This window comes from Adiantum capillus-veneris, chromosome 1, assembly GCF_014529385.1.
Source record: "Adiantum capillus-veneris isolate H3 chromosome 1, ASM1452938v2, whole genome shotgun sequence".
Classification (NCBI taxonomy): Eukaryota; Viridiplantae; Streptophyta; class Polypodiopsida; order Polypodiales; family Pteridaceae; genus Adiantum; species Adiantum capillus-veneris.
Window position 1 is genome coordinate 24,036,857 of NC_140931.1, and position 24,297 is coordinate 24,061,153.

Below are 24,297 nucleotides of genomic sequence, written 5' to 3' on the forward strand. Positions count from 1 at the left end.
AAAGCCATAATCCCCCAAATCAACACTGTGGGAACCCCCATCTCCTGCAGTCTGCGCATCAGTCGAGCTCTCGGTACCATGTCAAATGCTTTGCGGAAATCCACAAAGCTACAATAAATCCGTCTCCCATGTGACCTGCCCTCCTCAATGATAGCTCTGAGTGTCAGAATATGGTCAAGAGTGGAGAAACCCCTCCTGAAACCTGCCTGTCCCTTTGCCTGTACACCCTCACCCTCTGCCCAGTTACTCAACTGCTGCTCAATAATGGATGCATACAATCGTGCCAGTGTGTGTCCAACCATAATAGTGCGGTAATTTCCAGGCTCTGTAGGATCACCTGCCTTAAATATAGGCACAATAGTAGACAACCTCCAAGTCTCAGGTAATCCCTCACGCATGACACGATTGAACAACACTGCAAGAACCTCCATCAGCATATCCCTAGCATGTATAAAGTGCTCCGCTACTAGACCGTCATGATCGTAAGCCCTCCTGGTCCTCATCCTGTCAATGGCTCTCTTTACCATCTCAGTGGTAAAGAAGGTGCTCGTAGGTGGACATGGCTCTGTAGGATCTGGAAGGGGATCCTGCCCAGGAACCGTATATAACGATGTCGCATACTGGCCCCACACATCAGGAGAAGTAATCACTGGGGGAGGGGAGTGCTCATGGAAGAGTCGCCATGCCTCGCCTGAGTCTCTACTCAAGAACAACTGATACAAGTCTCGCTCCATCTGGGCCAGGTAAGCTCGTTTCTTCTTTCGCACAAGGCGCCGGAAAGCAATCCGGGACTGTCTGTAGGTGATGACTCCTAAATGAAGATCCCTCTGAAGCTGGGCTCTCATCTCTCTGCACTCCTCATCATACCAACTATTCTGGGGCATGCAGAGAGAGAGAGAGAGAGAGAGAGAGAGAGAGAGAGAGAGAGAGAGAGAGAGAGAGAGAGAGAGAGAGAGAGAGAGAGAGAGAGAGAGAGAGAGAGAGAGAGAGAGAGAGAGAGAGAGAGAGAGAGAGAGAGAGAGAGAGAGAGAGAGAGAGAGAAATGAAATGTTATATTAACGTCTTCAAAAGGCCAAAGTGACCTATGAGACCAGAAAGCTACAATGTGGTGGATCTGATACAAAGTCAAAGTATGACAAAAAAGAAATGACAAATGTCACAATAAAATACTATGGAATCCTAAACTACTAGGTGTGAACTAAGCAGCTAGCTGGGATAGCTAGATCACAAGAGATCCAGCATCGGTCGGTGGCGGATCTCATCAATCTCCTCCATGGTCAGTAGTCTGACCGGGCGTCGTGCATGTCGAGCCAAAGTGATCCGAATCCTCTGATGCAGCCTCCGCCGATGTTGTGTAGTCCTCCGCAGTCGTGGGCGTCTGGATCTTCCCAGCTCAGTCACTCGGTCGATCAGTGTGCCTCTGGTGTGAGGCGACGAGCTCTGCTGTGGTAGTAACTCCTCCGGGTGTCCAGTGGCAGCTCTAAAGAAATCTGTGATCTGTCTCTGGGACTCGCTAGCCTCTCCTCTCATCAGGCTCTCTCTGTGTCTGCGTAGCTCGAGCAAAAACAAACCCAAGCATCTCTGATCCTCATACTGCATGACTCTGGAGAATGGTCCAAAGCCCTCTCTGAACAAGCAATGGAAGCGGCCTCGTATCTCGTAGTAGACGGGGCAGTGGCATGTGTAGTGCAACTCTGTCTCAGACTCGATGTCACACAGGGGGCATGTCCTAGCCTCTGCTGGTACTCCGATGTATCTCCCAGTCTCGATCCGCAGCTGGTGTGAAGATGTACGTATCTGGCCGATAGCGCATCGTATCCCATGAGACAAGTTGGTGTCCATGTATCTGGGCCTCGTCACAAAACCATCAACCGTAAGCTGGAGGAGATGCTCTCTGTAGAAAGCCATCTTCGTGCCTAGCTCCTGTGCTGGTTGTATCCATGTCCTCCTGGTGTCTAGCTGAGTCAAGTCCTGGCGGATGAGCCCGATGATCTCGGACTGTGTAAGAGTCAGAGAGGGTGCATCCAGTGAGTACGAGAGAGCATTTGCAGCCAGCATGAAGTGCAGCAGGAAACGCGGGCCGTACGGGTTTTGACATGGCATTTGGTATGCTGGAGCTTTTCAACCAGTATTTGAGAGCATTGACTTTCTGAGCTTTTTGGGCACCGAATTTTCGTGTCAATGCTGTTTGGCACTAAAAATAAGTGTGATTATTAAGTTGCTTTTGGGATCACTTTGGGATCCGTGTCCATATAAAAGAGAGGCCAGGGATGCCATTATAATAGATTGGCTTGGATTGTGGTTTTGTGACGACTCAGAGGAGAAAAGCGTGTGAGGATTAGTGGTGCTAATCCTAGAATAAAGACTAAAAATTCATACTTAAGATTAAATTGAGACTCAAGAGACGAGAATACTTGTTGAAGTGATTTGACTGATTGAATTGCATAAAAGGCCTCCTTTATATAGGAGATGAAAAGAGATATCAAGAGGTATGTCTGTTGACGAAGAGACATGACTCTAGACTAACAGTTACATCCTTTGACAAATAGTTGTGACCAATCGTTGTAGAGACATGACCATCAAGGGTAAGGTGAAACCATTCGATGAAGAGATATAGCCGTTCTGCTAAGAGATGCACCCTTTCGAGAATAGGGGTCTCCATTTTGGTCCATGTTTGTACGTGCAAGAGAATCAAGTGCAAGAAGGCAACATATGGATGAAGTGCCACAATCATGACATTCCCTCCCATTTAAAATGAAACCCACAGGTAGTTGTAGAAACTCGTGGAGAAGGGAAATTATTTTTGTAGTGCTTTTGCATCCAAAGCTCTAACTGTTAAATCCCATGTCATGACATTAGTCTTGACACTAACTTTTTTGCCAAGCTGAAAACTGCTCATATCAGCAGCTTGTCTCATCTTTGTCGGAAGCATGAGTGCAACATTTGCAACTTCGAAAAATTCTTATTGAAGTAAGGGCTTGCAAGGAATTCTTTCATAGCTTCGAGTTGTGTATGAGAAAGCACTGAATCTTTATCTACTTCAAGTGAAACGATTGGTTAATTGTCTCGAGTTTCTAGAATTAAAGATTGTGGCACCAAGCTTTCCTATTGAGAGGTGACTGCAAGTTGAAAGTCTGTAGACGATTCCATCGGATTCACAAACTTGTCTTCACTCAAGGGTTTTTTTACATTGAGAAGGAACAATCTTTGGTGGTATTTACATCTGTAAAGATTTATCACTTGGGAAAATGGTGTCGAAAAATTCAAATGTAGCGACTAAAGTCATGCTGCAGAGTGTGTAATTAGGTCATCCTTTGTACTTTTTGAGTTAAGGACTTGAGTCTTCAAAGTTGAAGAAGAATCTTCATTCACCAGGGCATCTGGTATTTGTTAAGAGGCAAAGACTTTGTTTTGCAAGGGCGGTGATGAGGCGACTTTTTCTACTTGGAATGCGGCCAAAGAAGGGGTTATGTGCTAGTGAATCTTTTGAATCTTCAATTGTTTCAATGAGTATTAAGGCTTCCAGTTGAGAAGGGGAAGGTTGAGGCAAGTGTGGTCTCTTAGACCTCTAAAGGATCCTCTTGCACCAGGAAAGAACTAGTAGATCTATAACGTTACCACCATCAAACAAGAAAGACTTAAATGTAGGGCATGGCTCACGGGGGGGGGGAACTTGTCCAGCGTCGTGGCGTTCACGACCAAGTACTTGACTGGGGTCTGAAATATGTGCCACTAAAATAAGGCCACCTAGAAAAGGTTGGAAATTTTTTAAGACGAGATCATGTGGAAGCTTCATGTTGCTGCTTTTGTTGTTGACGATTCCAATAAGGAGTAGATTGCTTAGAACTATAGCATTCCCAAGAATATTCATGCTGAGACTTTTGCTGCTGCTCATATGAAGGTACTTTGTGTCTAGTTGTCTTTTGAAAACCATGCTTTGGGTGGAAAATGTTTTATTGAGAAACCCGTCGAAGCTTCGAGCTTTTGGTTGTTGATGGAACATGGCTTGAAATGGTTGGAATGCAGCTCGTTGCTGTGCAGTGTGTTGCTCCAAGGATTGGTTAATTGCCAATAGAATCGAATTAACTTCTGGGAAATTGAGAACAAAAGATGTCGGAGAAGTATACTAGGGCTCCATCAACAATTGCTACAAGTTTGGAAATGTGTCCTGCTACAGTGCGACTAACAACACTGGGGCATTTGTACAGAGTCATCTTGATGTAAGGGGCAGCCATGGCAGCGCGTACGCCGCAAGAGAGAGCAGTATGCATGTGAGGGCTGCTCACGAGCATGCAGAGAAACACCATGGGTGGCGAAGAAGTCCATGAGGGGGGTGCTAACGGGTGAACGTGTTCTCTTTTTGGCTGCAAATCGTACGTACGCTGGCTGGCAGATTTGGGGCTGGTTATATTTGTAATGGGTTTAATTCAAGTGGCCAATGTTGGCCAGCATCATGTGAAATGTGCAACAGGCACATACGATTAAAACGAGAGCGAGTGCAGAGAGAAGAGTTGTGATGCAGCAAGAGACACATACTTGCTCGCCGAGAGGCACACCAGCAGAAAGGGAGAGCAACCGGGGAGGGCCATTACGAACGTGTGCATGTGAGGGATTTTTCCATCATCCTCGCCATTTCGGCCGAGGTAAAAGATTGCGCTCCTGTCGGCCGTTGGGTGTGTGTGTGTATCCAGAACGGGGTGCGTGCGAAGGGTTACATCCACCTTTCTTCTTCTTCCATACAACTTTGGGAAGGGGAGAGATGAGAGTGTAGGAGCGAGGGTGAGAGGCTCACAACCTTTGGGTCTCGGGAATTTTTTTGCTTTGATATCACTGTGAGGATTAGTGGTGCTGATCTTAGAATTAAGACTAAAACTTCATACTTGAGAATAAATTGAGACTCAAGAGACAAGAACACTAGTTGAATTGATTTGATTGATTGAATTGCATACATGGCCTCCTTTATATAGGAGATGAAAAGACACATATCATGAGGCATATTTGTTGACGAAGAGACTTGACTCTAGACTAAGAGTTACATCCTTTGACCAATAGTTGTGACCAATCGTTGTAGAGACATGACCATTCGGTGTAAGTGTGCAACTATTTGATGAAAAGGTATAGCCGTTGGGCTAAGAGATGCACCGTTTTGAGGACAGGAGTCTTCATTCTGGTCGTATTTATCATCCTTCCCGTATCGTATGGTAAATACAATACGGTGTTAGTACTTAACGTAATGGTTGTTACTTATATGCACTCATCAACACATACACATACATGCGTGTATGCATGTGTGTATATTAGGTTGTAGACCTATGTATGTATATATGTTTATATGTATGTCAATGTGTATGCATGCATATTTATATGTATGCAACCATGCCTAAGTAGACATGTACATCTGTTTGTAATCATATTTTTCGTATTGGTAGTGATTACCCATACTATACAATGCTTTTTTATTGTTTTTTGATACCGTATTTATTGTACCGATCCACCTTGATTCTAGTCCATGTCTATACATGCAACATAAACAAGTGCAAGAAGGTAACATATGGATGAAGTGTATGTCACAATCGTAACAAACTATCTCTTTGAAGTTGTAAATTTTGACTACGGTCCAATGGACTAAAGAAATAGTGTATGGGGCACCTAGCTGAGGGGCCAATGCTTTTGGAAGGGGAACTCGACAACTCTATCTTGTGTGTAGTGTGTGGCGTTTGCTCTCTTTTAAGTTCAAGTGTTGCTGTTTTGATGCAGTGTGGCTTTTTCTAGAGTCTAGACATCATGGGGGGATTTTCCTAGATTTTGTTTGGTCTGCCACTCTTAGTATTTTTGTGCTAGCAACCACCATTAGAGTGTCAGGCTCTAGAAACCTGTGTTAGTTGTACATGCTAGAGCTACTTTGTACACCATGATGTGTGGGCATGCCATCAAGAGCTACAGGTTATTAAAAAAGTTGGAGATCGGCGACACCTCCTTGAAGAACTAGTCAAGCCATCTTACTCCAATGTTAGGTGCTGTGGAAGTGCTGATGGTGATAGGCGTTGAATGCCCATGCAAGGGAGGTATTGATCTGATGGTCGAAGGGTGAGCCAAGGGCTCACCTATTGTCACGAATTGCTGACGTGTCAAGTCACGGGTTAGGGATCTTTGAGCCTAACCCTAACCGACCTGCAGATCCCGACAGAGGGGCCTAAACCCTAAGAGCAGAAGGAGCAGAAGAAGTTTTACAAACTTGCAGATTCTTGCCGAGTGGCCCAATTTTTAAAGAAAGTTCCCACCAACTTACAAGACCCCGTTCAATGGGGCCCAAGTGCCTAGGGGCATTAAACAAACAAATCAGGACCCACACATCCCAAGAAAGGCTTGGGCAACCCACAAATGAGGTGGTAGACCTGTACTACAACTTTCGCATACAGACACCCGCATTCGGCGTTGACTGCTGACGTGGCAATTGTATGGATTTCCGAATTTTACGTTGCAGCTTTTGGGTCAAATGCTTTTGGACCAGAAGCTTTTGGGGTTAATGCTTTTCATGGACCTAGGGCCTTTAAACATGTGCCATGGGCTCACTCTCTAACACGCTCCCACGTGGAGGTGCAGAGCATGAGGTACCAATCTGTATTGAGTTGAAGCAATATAAAGAAATACTGAAAGGGGCGCCAAGGTTTAGGGCCAGTGCTCTCTTGGGGTGGAACTCCGCCACTCCCAATCTTGTGTGTTGTGCATCTCTTTCAATTCGGTGTTATTTGAAATGCTAAAAGTTGTTCAGTTTGTTCTTTTTCCATTTGCACGTGGTGGCCTCCCATTACACCTATAAGTGGAGTTGAGCAGTAGCTAAAATGGGGCCAATGCTCTCTTGGGGTGGAACTCCGCCACTCCATGTCTCGGACTCGTGTCTCGTGTTTCTCACTTCAGTTCAATTAAGTTGTTTTGAAGTACTTAAAGTTTGTTCAGTCTGACACTCATCTAAACGGGCTAAAACCTTCTCTACATCTTGCTCATTTTGTTTCCGAAATGTTGAGAAAATGAGAATTTCATCAAGGAAAATGAACACACATATCCCAATCATGTCACCAAAACGACCAACCATGATGTTAGGTGCAACAAAATGAGTGTTTGAACTTTGCTCAAGATGAGTGCTCCGAACTGTCCTCAAGGTTCCTTTTACGTACGGAAGGGAGAGCCTTCCGTTCCTTTAGTGAGAGAGTGCAATGGACACAAACAAAGTGAATGGACACTGTGAATGGAAGTGTATGAGACTGAGAGATAGAGAGAGAAGAGAATACGACACCAGAGACATTGTAAAACCCTCCTCTGAAGGCCCCAGTCTCTATGGCGAGAGCGATCTACTTATGATTGCACAAATCTCTACAATGCTTGGACTTGCCGACGATGTCAACGACGATGAGGACGACGAAACGAGACGGGCTGAAATCTAAAAATGCTAATGGCTGAAATCTGCAAATCTTTATCTGCTGAATTCTGACTCTATGTCGGTGACGATCTCGATGGCGACGATGCGAGACGACGTGCTGAAAACGTAGTTGCTGAAATCTGCGTTTTCCGGGCTGAAACTGTAAACCTTGCGGAAACTGACCGTGCGGCGAGGAACTGCTGCGGGAAGGTGAGATCTGCGAGGTTCGGGACTTGATCTGCGGTGTCTAAGGGCTGAAAACTGAAAACGCTGATGGTTCTTGAGGTTCCGTCGCGGAGAATCTGCAAAACGCTAGGGTGTGATGCAGATGCAAAAACGCTAGGGCTGAAAATCTGTTGCTATCGCCGGTTGTCTTGCTAGGCAAAACGCTAGGATGATCTGCTGTTGCCAGGTCGCTTCAATGCAAAAACGCTGGACTTCTTGTACTGAAAACGCTAGGTACTGGATGCAGAAAACGCTAGGTCTCTTGGAGGGTTCTGCTGAGAAGGTGCCTGTTGAGCGTGTGCTCTTGCTGCCTCTTCTGCCAGAAAGTGCTAACTTTGGTTTGCTTATATACAAACTTAGCAAAATTGCCCTACCTGCTTTCCAACAAAAGTCACTTAAAAATTATAAGTGAAAAATGTCAAAAATAGGGAAAATAGGCTAAATGCATTGGAAAATTCCCCTGAAGGATTTTGATGGATTCTGATGGGAATGCTTATGATCATGTTGTGTGCAACCAGAGGATATGCATCTACCCTAAGTGTCTGGACATGCACTGTCTGCGAGCAGACACACAAAAGTGCCAGATCACTTCTAAATCTAGATTGATTGGACTGACTGAACCCTGATCATGCTGTAGCTTGTCCACGGACACATAGGGTTGGATGTGTCACGTGAGATCCCCTCTTTTTCAAAGTGAGGTACTGGTACCGAACTGTATGGCGTCAAGGGAGATCGCCAATAGCATTCGGAATCTTGGAATGGACTCTTCGCCGGCCCACTCTGATGTGTGGGTCGTGCGGTACTTGACCTTCATAAAGGTCTGCAACGCTTGCTTCTTTGGGCCGCGCCGAAAGCGACACAAAGTCTTCTGTATCTCCTTCAATGCTTCAACTTTGTCTAGAGTCATGCTTCTTCCTTCTTCAAGAATCTCTATGGTAGAAAATTCCTGAAACCACTTCCAACACAAAAACATGAACATGCCTATTCCATGTAAAGTGACTGGAAAAAATCTGGTCTTCCTCAAAGACTGTGTATGCAAGATAGATGAACAAATAGACTGAGTGCCAAACCGTTCACCACACACATGCAAACAATGAGATCGAATCTTGTCTTTCTGATCTAAATCAATCAATTGTGGCAAAACACAATGGAAATGCCTATGCTTGATTCTCAATCCTTCTTGTGCTCTTTTTGTAACTGTGTCATGCCAAGGAAGAGACATGGAATGTAAATTCCTTGAATGCAAGCATTTCTTCTTTTCATGAGTAATCCGCATATATCCGTGCTCATTCATGAGTGAATCATGCTCAACGTACAATATGTCATGCCTAGGAAAAGGGATCACATAAAGACGCTTACTAAAATACAGGAAACGATCACGAATGAAACACTCGTACAATGCGTGCGTTTCAATCATGCGAACACAATACTTCCTGTGAGGGTTCTTTGGACTTAGGCTCGAGAGCCAAGATCGGTTCTTCCTGAATGATCAAATCGTCTTGTGGGGGTTCTTTAGACCTCGACTCGAAAGCCAAGATCGGTTCTTCGTGATTGATCGAATCTACAACGAGGTTAGCTTCGCTAGAAAAAGCATCAACTAACACATCATCCTTGTGAACAATCACATCATCTTCATGCAACTCATCATGCTTGTGAGAAATCACATCTTGATCATGCAAATCATCATGCTTGTGGGAAATCACATCTTGATCATGCAAATCATCATGCTCATCATTATCAGCCAAATCATCATGCAAATCATTGGCCTTCAAAGCATCATGCTCATCATTATCATCCAATTCATCATGCTTATCATTGTCATCTAAATCATCATGCTTCTCATCATGTAAATCCTGTGTGTCTTGCTTTGGAGAAGTAGAGATTGAGAGAGTCTCCTTCTCTCGAATCTCTTGCATCTGTGCCTGAGCTTGAAAAAGGAGTCGCAAGAACTCTTTCATGTGTTGGTCGCTCTTTCCTTTGACGGCGGCTGCCATTCTTTCTTGGTGTCTGCGTTCCATTTCTGCTTTTCAGTCTGTGTGTCTGCGTTTCATTTCTACCATTCTTTCTGCATGTCTTGCTTCGCGTTCTAACTTCCTTTCCATAAACATATGGTCTAAAGCCTCCATAGGAGTTAGTGCAATTCTTGACGTAGATGGAGAAGAGGGAGGGTCGAAAAACCTCTTGGTGGGAAAAATTCTTCTTCGCCTCTCTCATGCTCATCACTTCCAAGCGAAGTATCCATTCCGCTTCGAGTGATGACCATTTTGAAGTCGTGGGTTCTTGTGTTCTTGGGTTCTTGGGTTCTTGAGGGTCTTGGTTCTTGAGGTTCTTGAGGGTTTTCTTTCGCTTGCAATCTGTGTTTGAGAAGGATCTTCTCTTCACCCGAGTTCTACTCTTTTCCGCGGGCGCACGCCTTGGCGGCCTTGCGCTCACACCAAGGTTGCTTTTTCCCACCTCACGTCGATTGGCTGGCCACTAAGTGCACGGTCCGCTCTCAATGAGTGAAAAGAGACACAAGGGGAGGTTGGACAAGCCCTTCTTTCCTGGGATTCTTGTCACTCTTCAAAAACACGATTAGGAATCGACATGCCCAAGTGAACTTGGGTTCGTGCGACCTCAACAAGCATAAAAAAAAATCTATGGTTCTTGTGGTTCTTTCCTTGAGTGATACAGAACACTGCCAAAGCTTTGATACCAATGTTAGGTGCAACAAAATGAGTGTTTGAACTTTGCTCAAGATGAGTGCTCCGAACTGTGCTCAAGGTTCCTTTTACTTATGGAAGGGAGAGCCTTCCATTCCTTTCATGAGATAGTGCAATGGACACAAACAAAGTGAATGGACAGTGTGAATGGAAGTGTATGAGATTGAGAGATAGACAGAGAAGAGAATACGACACCAGAGACGTTGTAAAACCCTCCTCCGAAGGCCCCTCTCTGTGGCGAGAGCGGTCTACTTATGATTGCACAAATCTCTACAATGCTTGGACTTGCCGACGATGTCGACGACGATGAGGACCACGACGAGACGGGCTGAAATCTAAAAATGCTAATGGCTGAAATCTGCAAATCTTTATCTGCTGAATTCTGACTCTATGTCGGTGACAATGTCGATGGCGACGATGCGACGACGACGCGCTGAAAACGCAGATGCTGAAATCTGCGTTTTCCGGGCTGAAACTGTAAACCTTGTGGAAACTAACCGTGCGGCGAGGAACTGTTGCGGGAAGGTGAGATCTGCGAGGTTCGGGACTTGATCTGCGGTGTCTAAGGGCTGAAAACTGAAAACGCTGATGGTTCTTGAGGTTCCGTCGCGGAGAATCTGCAAAATGCTAGGGTGTGATGCAGATGCAAAAACGCTAGGGCTGAAAATCTGCTGCTGTCGCCGGTTGTCTTGCTAGGCAAAACGCTAGGCTGATTTGCTGTTGCCAGGTCGCTTCAATGCATAAACGCTGGACTTCTTCTGCTGAAAACGCTAGGTATTGGATGCAGAAAACGCCTGGCTGGCTGCTCCAAAAATGCTAGGTCTCTTGGGGGGTTCTGTTGAGAAGGTGCCTGTTGAACGTGTGCTCCTGCTGCCTCTTCTGCCAGAAAGTGCTAACTTTGGTTTGCTTATATACAAACTTAGCAAAATTGCCCTGCCTACTTTCCAACAAAAGTCACTTAAAGATAATAAGTGAAAAATGTCAAAAATAGGGAAAATAGGCTAAATGCACTGGAAAATTCCCCTGAAGGATTTTGATGGATTCTGATGGAAATGCTTATGATCATGCTGTGTGCAACCAGAGGATATGCATCTACCCTAAGTGTTTGGACATGCACGGTCTGCGAACAGACTCACAAAAGTGCTAGATCACTTCTAAATCTAGACTGACTGGACTGATTGAACCCTGATCATGCTGTAGCTTGTCCACGGACACATAGGGTTGGATGTGTCACGTGACACATGAGACAATAAAAAATACCCACAGCTTGTGTTAATCTAAAAGGCATAACAACATACTCCCATTGCCCTGGCCTAGTAACTTGTGAGAGCTGTATTTCACATTACACATATGCCAAATCATGTCGTGTGACCCACCAACCATTGAATGGTTTGCTATCGCGCCTATTTTAGGCCTGAACACCAACGAATGAAAATGAGAATACTTGACTGTTATCTTGTTGGGTGGCCTGTAATCTACACACATACAAGAAGACCCATCTTTCTTGCAAACAAACAAAATAGGAGCAGCAAATGGAGTTACATTAGGTTGTATGAATCCCTTGGCGACCATCTTAGTTAGTTGTCGCTTTAAATCCTCTTCTTGAGGTTTGTTCAAGTGGTAGAGAGCCTTGCTGATGGGCTATGCTCCTTCCATGAGTTCGATGCAATGATCCTTCAAACGCTCGGGAGGAAGAGTAGGCCGGAGATCATCTGACACGAAAAGATGCTCATACTTCTTAAACAAACTTAAGTTCTATTTTGTAGCCTTGAGGTCCTTAGCCATTGGAGTGACATACATAGCTTATGCTTAGTCTACACATGAGAGATTTGTGGCAAAGACAAAATGCCTTGCTCCATGCGAATGACCATGGGAGAGGGACACTCTTGAGAGAGAGTGATTGTATTCTATTTCCAATTAACTTGTAAAGAGAAGTTTCGAAACATGTTTCTTAACTATCCAATTTCCACATCTTAAAGCACCACCTGCCGTTCAAATGGATACGAGATTTTGCCACGCTAAAATGACAACGGGAGAGGGACACTCTTGCTCATTGCAAATGACCACGGGAGAGGGACACTCTTGAGAGAGAGTGAGCGTATTCTATTTCCAATTAACTTGTAAAGAGAAGTTTGAAACATGTTTCTTAACTATCCGATTTCCCACATCTTAAAGCACCACCCGCCGTTCAAATGGATACAAGATTTTGCCACCCTAAAATGTTATTGTTAATCAAGTTCTAGCTTGGGGCTTGAGGTTGAGGCTACAGAGAACAATTTGCATGCAAGTGCCGGTATAGACAAAACTGTTGGTAGTGACACTCAGAAGTAGAGAAAGCAGAAGTGAAGTCAAAATGGATGGTGTTTTGATGGGCTGCCCAAGAAGTTACTCGTAAAGGGCATTGTAGAAGTGTGTTTTGTTACATTAACTGCAGCTAAAGGCAATTGTACCAAATGACATCAGAGTCTGTTGCTAAGGGAAATGTGTAAATGATTCAAATTGGTTCTTGTTATGTTAATTTCAGCAAATGCGATGGCCAAGTTTTACTTCAAATTCTGTCTAGTTAAGCTGAGTTGTAGTCATGGTGTTTTCCTTCAATGCTGGGCTGTATCAATTGTAATGAGATGGGAATGCGAGCTAATATGCAGAGAGAGAGAGAGAGAGAGAGAGAGAGAGAGAGAGAGAGAGAGAGAGAGAGAGAGAGATATGATATGATATGATATGATATATTAACGTCTTCAAAAGGCCAAAATGACCTTTAAGACCAGCTGATACAAAGTGGTGAAACTAGTACAATGTCTGAATACAAAAGTACAAAAGTACAAAGGTACTGAATGCAAAAATTAAAAATGAGGAGTGAGTAGTGACAGTGAAAATGAAGTGTAGAGTAAGTTCTCAATGACACTCCGGATGTCGTGCTAGGATGTCCCTGATCCTCTGCTGAAGTCTCCGTCTATGGAGTGTGCTCTTGTGTCTCGGTCGTGGTTGCCTCAATCTCCCAAGCTCAATCGCCCTGTCAATGAGGGTGCCTCTGGTATGCACGCGGGCACAACTCTGCACTGGTGGCTGCTCTCCCGGCTTTCCCGATTCAAAGAAATCTGTGATCGGTCTCTGTGACTGTCGTGTCCCATGTTTCCTCAACAGACTATCCCTATGCCGTTGTAGCTCAAGTAGATATAAGCCAAGGCATCTCTGATCCTGATACTTCATGACTCTATCTAGGGGTCCAAAGCCCTCCCTGAATAAGCAATGCAAGCGCCCTCGTATCTCATAATACACAGTGCAGTGGCATATGTAATGTAACTCTGTCTCTGGCACTGTACTGATGAGCGTGTGGCGGTGTGTGCAAGTGAAAGAGCACGCGAGGAAGTGCAGTGTGTGCAGAGAGGGGTGGCGAAAGCCAGCAGGAGAGGAAGCGCTAGCAAAACGATGAGGGAGAGAGAGAGAGCTCACGTTTTTGGGGAAAATTCAATAAGTGAGTTTTGGATTTTCCCACTTTTATCATAAGTGACCTTTAAAAAATGTGTCCAGGTTCAATATGAATTTGGACAAAGTATAAAAATGTACAAAAAGGGGTTATTTAGGCCTTTAACCCAACAACCTCCCACTTAAAGGTATAAATGACGCCTTTAAGTTAACCAACACCCACCAGTTGTATGCAATGCTCATGTTGAGCCTTAGCAAGACTCTTGGTGAGAACATCTACAGGGTTATCCTGTGTGTGAATCTTAGTCAAGGTGACTAGACCATCCTCCAATACCTGTCGTATGAAGTGGTATCGCACATCAATGTGCTTCGTCCGTGCATGAAACATGGCATTCTTAGCCAAATAGACAGCACTTTGGCTATCACATCCCAAGACAAGAGTACTAGCAGGCATACCAAGCTCTTTGACAAGTCTGCCCAACCATATGGCCTCTTTAGAAGCCTCAGTGGCTGAAATATATTCAGCCTCAGTAGTACTCAATGCCACAATTTTTTGCAGTCGTGAACACCAAGAGACAGCACCACTAGCAATAGCAAACACATAGCCACTAGTGGACTTCCTGGTATCCAAGTCACCTGCCATATCTGCATCACAATAGCCCTACAACTTCAGGTCACTTTTGCCATAGCATATACACCTAGATTGTGTACCTGACAAGTATCTCAGAATGCATTTCACAGCTTCCCAATGTGCTTTGCCGGGATTGGACATGTATCTACTAACAACTCCCACCGCATGGGCAATGTCAGGACGAGTGGCAACCATAGCATACATAAGAGAACCACAAGCTGATGCATAAGGGATTCCCTTCATAGCATTCATTGCCACGTCATCCTTTGGGCAATCGGCTTTGCTAAGTTTTGTGTGTGGAGGTAAAGGTGACTTAGCTTCAGCTATGTTAAACCTGTCAAGTACTTTAGCAATGTACTTTTCTTGAGATAAAAAGAGTAATTTCAGCTTTCTATCTCTCTTGATTCTCATGCCCAAGATGTGCTCAGCATCACCTAAATCCTTCATTGCAAAAGCTGAATTCAGCTGACGTTAAAGAGCAACAATGGTAGACTTATGCTTCCCAGCAATCAACATATCATCTACATATAGCACAAGGATTATAGGACTTCCATCATTATCCTTCTTTGTATACAAACAATGGTCTGAATGGCTGCGTTTAAAGCCTTGAGACAGCATAAAAGTATCAAACTTTTTGTACCACTGACGTGATGACTGCCTCAAACCATACAGTGCCCTTCTTAGTTTGCATACAAGTTCCTTTCTATCAGGAACTACAAAACCCTCAGGTTGCTTCATGTAGATATCTTCATCAATGTCACCATGAAGAAAAGCTGTTTTTACATCCATTTGATTCAATTCTAAGTCAAGCACTGCAGCGAGAGCAAAAAGGACACGCAATGTCGTAAGCTTTACAACAGGAGAAAAGATCTCTTGAAAGTCAATCCCCTCTTTCTGTGCATACCCTTTGGGAACTAACGTTGCTTTATACTTGGGCTTTCCATCAACACATTTGACCTTGTAAACCCATTTGTTAGGAAGAGCCTTTCTTCCTTTAGGCAATGGCACAAGATCCCAAGTATTGTTTGCATGCAAAGATTTGATTTCCTCTTGCATTGCAAGCTCCCACTTACTGCTTTACTCACATGATTTTGCCTCTTTATATGTAAGAGGCTCTCCCTCATCTGTCAACATAACATGATGCAAAGAGGGGTCAAAGCGTTGTATCAACCTTATGACACGAGTAGACCTGCGTACCCAATGATCTACATTCTCAGGCACAGGTTCTAATGAAACCGGCCTGTTCAATCCAAAAAGGGCAGTAGACTTTACTTCAAACCTTGATTTAGCTTTCACCCATTATTAGTCGTCTATTATACCTGCACTATAGTGACACAAGAGAGGGGAATGGGATACAAATGCTAGAATGCACCTGTATGAGAAGACCGACACCAGATTGGCCCCTAACTTAGGCGCCCCTTTCGGTATTTCTTTATTGTTCAAAAGAGGGAATATACGCTGTGGTTCTTTCCAAGCTGCCCCGCACAACCTTGGCTGAATTTTGACTGTTCTGGCTTGATTTCGGCAGCATAACTGTACGAGAACCCTTCATAGTTAGTATTCCCACGCATTGGTCGACTTTCCCGACGCATACGGGCACTTTGCAAAACATGGCGAGAATGTGCAGCACGTTGAATTCTCTGTTTTCAGCCCTGAAAATGCGCCAGATCACCTGTACAGCGGTCCCCTTGCGTCCTCGAATCTCCTGGGGGTATTAGGGTCCGTTTAGGGCCAAAACCCTAAACCTGCAAAAATACACAGCAGGCTGTAATTTACTGTTTCGGGCTCCGTTTCGCGTGCCGGTCGCATCCTTAGCAAGTCCTCGAGCTCCCGCACCTGTAGGGCTACTTGCCCTTTGAATCGGACGAGATTTCTAGCGTGAAACCTCTCCGAATTCACCTGTACCTGCGGGGGGATTAGCCGCTAGCTAATCCAGTACCTGTGCAAGAGGCTCTTGCCTCGGCAATCGCGCATGAACCCACACAACTGTACATTGGTCAAATGAAGAGCCCACTAGAGGGGCATAACATACTGCCAAAGGGGAGAGAGAGAGCAGTGCGTAGCGTGCAGGGCATCACTCCTGGCACCGCACTGTGCATAAGAGGGAAAGCAAGCACTCCATAGCTCTTAACCTGTGACAAATCTGAAAATGAGGCTCTCCCAGCTTAAAATTCAGCGCCACTTCTTGTTGCATGAGGCAAGTGCACCAGAAGGTGCCACTTGGCACATTTATAAGCATTTTCCTGTTTCGGGGTTGCCGTCTAAAAATATCCCAACCGGTTGCCCAGTTGACTTCACGGCAGAGTAAGAAAATGTTCCCCTTGTCATTCCGGAGGTAATGACGTCAACACATTTTCAGGTCCCAAAATAGCAGTTCCCTAAATTTTAGGAGATGCTGCCATTGTATCTTTCTAGGTCATCCGACCCTTTTTGTACACTGCGGCCACATCCAGAACTGAAATGTAGCCTCTGTAGCAAAGGATTCCACTTTGGCTAGTCAATGACCCCACTTGGCTAACGATAGTCCTTGTCTAACCTTAGTGCTCTCTTGCCCTCAGGCCTGGACTCCCTTTGGACAATTCCACACTAGCTATGCAATGCATGGCATTTAGATTTCCCGAGGGGTGTTTCCAAAAAGTGAAAGTAAATAGATAATAAGAAAGAAATCAACAAAAAGGATAGATAGTAGTCACACGCTGGTGACATTCTACATCAGGAGGCAACTCATTTTTAGCATGCTCATGCTGTTGCTGAAAATCATTTTCAGCCATGACAGGTGGCTGTCCATCCTCATTTGGAGCATCTAAATCATGTCCTACCTCTTCTGGCTCAAGGTTAACCAGCTGATTATCAATTTCAGCTTGCGGTAATGCATCCCGAGGCTCTTTTTCAACATCAATAGGTGGCAAGAGAGGCTGAAATTTGACCGATTTCTTGTCAATTTCAGAAGATGTAGCATTTTTCAGCAATTTAGCCTCATTGAACACTACATCTCGGCTGCGTACTACCCTGTTAAACTGAGGCAACCGTATCCTGTAGCCCATTTCACCCTCTTCCCCATAGCCTAGGAAGAGTCCTTGGATGGACTTGGCATCTAGCTTTGTCCTCAAGTCATTACGAACATGGACAAAAGCCTCGCAACCAAACACTTTCAAATGATCATAAGAGGCAGGTTTGCCAGACCAAACCTCCTCTGAAATGTCATTTTTAGCGTACTGTTAGGAGAGCGATTGTATACATGAACTGCAATTTTCAAAGCCTCTCCCCAAAACCCATGAGGGAGATTAGCCGTGGACAACATGCAACGCACTCTCTCACATAAAGTACGGTTATACCTCTCAGCCACACCATTAGAAGATGGATTATAAGGGGCTGTCAACTCCCTTTTAATCGTATATTCTTCACAATAACGCTGAAATTCAACAGACGTGTACTCTCCCCCATTGTCAGATCTGAGACATTTAAGCTTACTACCCTTTTGCATGGTCACAAAAGCATGAAACCTCTTAAATGCATTAAATGTCTCACTCTTATTCTTTAACAAATATGCCCAGCCTTTCCTAGTGCAATCATCAATGAATGTAACAAAGTATGATGCACCACCAAAAGACTTAACAGGCATTGAACATACATCGGGGTGAATTAAATCAAGAGCATTAGCTTTGCGCGAGACACCAGAATAATAAGAAGACTTCTTTTGTTTACCATACAAACAGTCATTACAAAAATCTAACTTGGTGCCCTTTACATCAACCCTCTTCAAAGAGGAGAGCACATCAAGTCCCTTCTGGCTCATATGGCCAAGTCTTTTGTGCCACAACTCTAAATGAGAAGCAACTTCGGTCACTGCAAGAAACTTGCCAGGCAAAGCTTTGCCATGTAAATAGTACAATGTACCACTCTTGCATCCCTTGACAATGAGCATTGATCCCTTAAGCAACTTCCATGAACCACCAGCAAAAATGGTTGTATAACCCTGTGCATCCATCTGGCCAACAGACAATAGACTCTTCTTGATGCCTGGTACATACCTTACATCTTTAAGCATAAACACTTGGCCATTGTTTAATGCCAAGCGCACAGTGCCCATTCCTTCAATGTCACAAGTATGGTTATCCCCAAGGTAAACCTTGCTATACTTGCCTGCATGATAAGAAGCAAAACACTCCACAGATGGAGTCACATGAAATGAGGCACCCGAGTCTACTATCCAAGACTGTGTAAGGCCATCATTTGCACTTAGCAATGCATCAATGACATCTCTACGTGAGATAAACATGCCTTCTGCATTTTCTACAACAAAATCTGAGGGGCATGAAGTTGCAACCAAGATCTCCTCACTGTCGGATAACTTTATGATGACCACACTAGAGGATACATTGACAGTCTCCGAATCCTTGGAGGAGGTACCTATTGATTTTTCCCCTTTCTTATTCTCTGTCTTCTTCTTCTCCTGTGATTCCTTCTTTCTTTCCTGCTCTTTCTTGAAATACTTACAATCTGGCTTCTTATGGCCTTTTCTGCCACACTGGTAACAAGTCACATCCTTATCCCTAGACTTGCTTTTGCTCCTGTTTTGAGTCTTTGTACCTGAATTTTGCTTCTGACTTCTGCCTCTCGCATTGTAAGCAGAACTGCCACCTTCCCCACCACTAGGCTTACGTCTAATTTCCTCATTTAAGATGGAGCCTCGCACTCCATCATATGTGAGGTTGGGGCTATTACTCAAAGAAACCACAAGCGTTTCTTAATAGTTTGGCAAAGTCATCAACAAAAATATGGCTTTCAACTGTCATCAAAAGGTTGAAGCCCAGTATCCTGTAGTTGACTCATAACACTGGTGAAAGCACTTAAGTGCTCAGAAGCCGACTTGGCTTCGTCAAGCATCATGTTCACCAGTTTGCGCATCAAATGCACCTGATTCACAGGGGTGGCATTCTCATAAGTGGCCTTCAACTTATGCCAAATTGCATGTGCACTGTCCAAGCCCTTTATGTCCACCAGAATGTCATCGGTCACAGTCATTTTGATGTAGGCCTTTGCCCTCTTGTTGAGCTTGGCCCAATCCTCATCTGGCATATCCTCAGGCTTTACAACCAGAAGGGAGTCCTCACAATCCTTGAGGAACAAAATCCCCTGCATCCTGTCCTGCCATAGGTCGAAACCTGTACCGTCAAATCGCTTGATTTCCATCAAGCTCTTGGCATCAGACGACGAGGAAGTAGAGGCCATTTGCACGGATAAAAATGCAGCAGAAAGTGTCTACACAAAATCTGAAAATTTTCAGTGATCACAATGTACCGCACGTTGCATACAATGTGCTGAAAATTTCAGCAATTAACAAGTATCCCTAATGCGTACTTGCATAAATCCACAAAAGGCGTACATAAACCTCAATTTGTGTACATAAAAACAGTCCAATTCTAAATTTTCTACAAATTTACTGTTTTGTCGCATCAATTTACATCAAATAGACCTGTTTTGAGTGGGAAAAGCAAGGGGCATTCACGGGAATCGATTTAGAACACCTGCGTTTTGCTGTTTTGACCTGTAATTTTTTGGTTTTTACCTGTTTTGACCTAATTTTAGCGTGCTTTAGGCTGTTTTGGAAACCCTAATCACCCTAGGTGACACCGGAAGCAAGGGGCTTCGCGATGAAAGCGGAAATTTGACGCGAGAGAAGTATTTCGCCTGCTGTCCAGCCTCCTGCGCAAAGCTTCTGAAACCCTAAGCTGGCTTTGATACCAGTTGATGATCGTGCGGCGGTGTGTGCAAGTGAAAGCAGAGTAGTCTCGTACGGTCCCGTACGTTTTGTACGCGTACGATGATGTGCGGTACTAAACGAACTAAAAAAATTTATGATGTACGATGACGTTATGTAGGTTCAAATTTAAAAAAACAAATAATTCTCAAGTCTAAGGGCCTAAGGCTTAGGCCTTAATACTTACTTATAGAAACTTGACATTTGTATAGATTACAAGTTAGTAGTTACAATACTACAATGTAAAGAGTCAAAACTCAAAGACTAAAGAGAATGAGCATTACATAAACCAAAATGATCATTGAAATTTGATAAGTAGAGACCAAGTGGCAAGGGCTACAAAGTACTCAAAAAGTGGCAAGGGATAGAAAAAAGTGGGGGGACCAAGTGGCAAGGGCTAGAAAGTACTCAAAAAGTGGCACACCATAATAGAGAGACTAAAAGTAAAGTCACTAGTCACTAGTGCTCTCATCATCTTCCTCATCTTCCTCTTCTGAGCCTTGCTCATCAACATCATCCTCCTCCTCACAAGAGTCGAAGGATGACGGCTCATAATCTCCATCACTAATGAGGTTGCCTTCATCATCATACTCTGGCTCTCGAGGCTCTCTATCCTCCATAGTGATGGCCGCCGCACAAGAGCCGCTTCCGGAGCCTCGCCGCACATAGGTCCTAGGAGCCTCCGTGGGTGTTGTTGATGCTTTGCCTCTACCTCTTGTAGCCTTGGCACCTCTACCTCTTGTAGCCGATGTAACTCCATGGATGACGACCTTCTTGCGTGATCGTGTGCGAGAAACCCGGCGATCAATCTCCTCAAGCTCCAAGTAGAGCTCACGAAAAATCATTTGCTCCTCAGGGTCTTGCTCTTTATTGACACTCTTTAGAGTGTCAATCGTAAGTGTGAGCTCATCCACGTTGACCTATTTGACATTTACAACATTGGACAATGAAAACATAATTAGTATATTCAAACTAATTAAAGACTAGACTCTAGAGTATAGAAAATGGAGTGAGTCGTGATTATAATTTATAATTTATACCTGTCGAGCCATAGGCATCTCATGCATAGAGCGCAACATGCGTAAATTGGAGCGACAATAGATAAGTCGCTCTAATTGCTTTGTTGAGAGCTTGTTTCGGATTTTGGTGTGGATGAGGGAGTATGCGGACCAATTACGCTCACATGCTCCCGATGAGCAATCCTAAAACACATCAAGAGAGGCATAAGCTATAAGAGACTATAGTTGAACTTTGAAGAGATTAAGCACAAAATGTAAAAGTTTGAGGCTTGTCGCTTACTTGGCCAAGAACCCTCAAAGCAAGTCGTTTGAGAGTAGGCAATTGATAGCCAAAGCTCTCCCACCAAAATAAAGGCTTCACCAAAGATTGCCGCTTCCAACACAAGTTGGAAGTAAATGCGGTGCCTTGTTGGTCGCTATAGTTGATTACCTCTTGGAGAAATGCTCCAATGTCCTCTTCTTTTAGCACCTTAAAGAGGTAATTGTTGCGCTCCTCAATAAGCTCTTGATTTGCAAAGAGTTCGGGCTTCTTGTAAGCCGGATGCAAGAGAGCCGCAAAGTAATGGATAGGTCTCTTCATCCAATCCCACCGCTTTGTGATTAGGAGGAGAATGTCGTCTCTCTTGGGAGAGTCCTCGAGGTAATCACTACAAGAAGAGAGGAAATGTACTAAGTAGAGAAACAAGTATGTAGAATTTAGATATATAGAGAATGTATTATGTAATAATAAATATGTAGTTATACCGTGTTCCATCGGGAGCCCCATCTAGGATTGTAGACTTCTCAATCTCCTTGTAAGCTTCCTCCATGAAGTGCCATAGAAGCCCAATAGTTGCCCCTTCCATGTCGGTCATGCGGAGAGCCTTGTACAAGGGCAAGATCGCAATGACAAGACCCTTAATTTCTTGCCAAAACTTTTCCCGCAAGCAAAGCCGTTGGATGGCTTTTGCATCTTGTTGGGAAGCGGCGCACTCTCCATTCATCCACTCCTTAAACTCATCGGAGACCATGGTCTTTTGTATTTTGTTTTGCACATCATAGAGCCGCTCTAGAAGTAGCCACATGGCGGCAAAGCGAGTGGCCGATGGCTTCTTCAACTCAAGGTCGGAGTAGGTGCGGTAAATGGCAAGCACCCTCACTTTGCCATTGATGAAATTGATGATGGAGAGTGCTTGGTTGAGGATATCTTTCACCCAACCTAGCTCTCCTATGTCTTCAAAGAGAAGGTCAAGGCAATGAGAGGCACATGGAGTCCATACTATGGATGGAAATTCCTTCTCTAGCCTCTTACTCATTGCCTTGCAATTTGAAGCATTGTCGGTAATCACTTGCACGACATGCTCCGCACCAACCTACACAAGAGGCCTTTGTGACAAGAAGAGTTAAAACTTAAAAATTAAAACATAGGACTCATTGGCAATTGCTCAAGACATAAAGGCTCGATTTACGGTTTTACCTCAAGAATGGCTGGGCGGATGTGCTTCCAAATGAATGCCCCGGTCACTTTCTTCCCTCTCGAACCCGCATCCACCGCCTGTAAGAAGTACGTACCAAGAGGACAAGAAACAAGAATGTTGATGATGCCCCTCTTCTTGCGGTCGCTCCATCCGTCGGAGAGAATAGAGCATCCATACTTTGCCCAACCCGCACGTACGGGCTCAAGTGACTTGTCAATCCTTGCCCTCTCTTCATCAAGCTTCGTTGTTCTCATGTCATGGTATGACACACCCGTCCACCCTTCGCATGGACCAACCGCCGCAATTGCTATGATCATCCTCTTCCATCGCTCCAACCGAAGAATGTTGAAGGAGAGATTGCATTCAATCACCGTGTGGGCAATCTCTATTTCCGCGATTCTTTGTCTCTCCTTGAGGAAAGACAAGGGGCCGGAGCATCCACCCACCGATTTCGCAAGAGAAGTTTGCTTTGCCATCTTCGGAGGCCGGCCACGATCACTTGAAGACCCCTTGGACTTCTTGGACTTCTTGGACTTCTTGGAGGAGGCACTACCATCACATGAGGCCGCGGTGGCACCAGTAGCCATGGACATAGTTGGAGAGGTCTCTTCCTCCGAATCGGAGCTATCAACATCCGGCGACACGAACTCATCCGAGGTGACTCTACCCTTGCGTGTCTTCAATGGAAGATACTTTCTCTTGCATTCCGCAAGGATATCTTTGGGGATATTAGGACATGGCCCCGCTTGTCCTCCCATCTTTGTCAAGTGGATGAGGAGACGGGTGATGGAAGAGGTCATAGCTTTTGGGCAATATTTGCACCACCACTTGCAAGAGTTTTGCTTGCCCCCCACCCGCTCAAAATATCGGCAATGCTTCTCAAAGGCTTCATGAAGAGGAGGCGGCATTATGTAGTATGTAGCTAGTAGCTACTAGTATGATGTATGATGTATCAATAGATTAGAGAGAGAGAGAGAGAGAGAGAGAGAGAGAGAGAGAGAGAGAGAGAGAGAGAGAGAGAGACCCAAGGAAGCTTGAAGGAGAGACCCGTCACCCAAGGGAGCTTGAAGGAGAGAGATGGTAGACCCAATGGAGACTCGAGAGCTTGAGAGCTTCAATGGAAGCACATGGAGATGAGAGGGTAGAGCATTGAGAGGCTTAGGGCTAAAGCTTGTAGCTTGTAGTTGTAGGTTGTATTGGATAACAAAGGGGAAGGGTTGCTTAAATAGGAGAGGAAGAGCATGTGAGGCTTGACTCTTGAGCAATGGACATTGGCCCTTGGGCAATAAGCATGGCAATGGCCCATGGGCTTGCATTTGGCTTCAAAACTGCCCGCAAACGGCTCCAAAAGGCCTACAAACTGGACGTTGCAAAACGGTCAAAAAGCTGCCAACGGTCATAAACTGCCGAAAAAAGTCACCGGACGGAACGAACGGAACGCACGGGACGGGACGGGTCCGGCCGGACGGAACGAGAGGTTCCGTTCGACGTACGAAAACTACCCTGAGTGAAAGAGCACGCGAGGAAGTGCAGTGTGTGTGCAGATAGGGGTGGCGAAAGCCAGCAGGAGAGGAAGCGCTAGCAGAACGATGAGGGAGAGAGAGAGAGCTCACGTTTTTGGAGAAAACTCAATAAGTGAGTTTTGGATTTTTCCACTTT

At 44.7% G+C, this 24,297-nt stretch overlaps 1 protein-coding gene and 1 pseudogene across 1 annotated transcript in view; one reads left to right on the forward strand and one right to left on the reverse strand.

Moving 5' to 3' along the window:
- The window catches only part of LOC147464425 (cryptic loci regulator), an 87,501-nt gene that overhangs the window by 59,656 nt on the left and 3,548 nt on the right, over positions 1-24,297 (forward strand). The gene's annotated exons all lie outside the window — the stretch shown is intronic.
- Positions 20,579-22,892, reverse strand: LOC147464426 (uncharacterized; annotated as a pseudogene).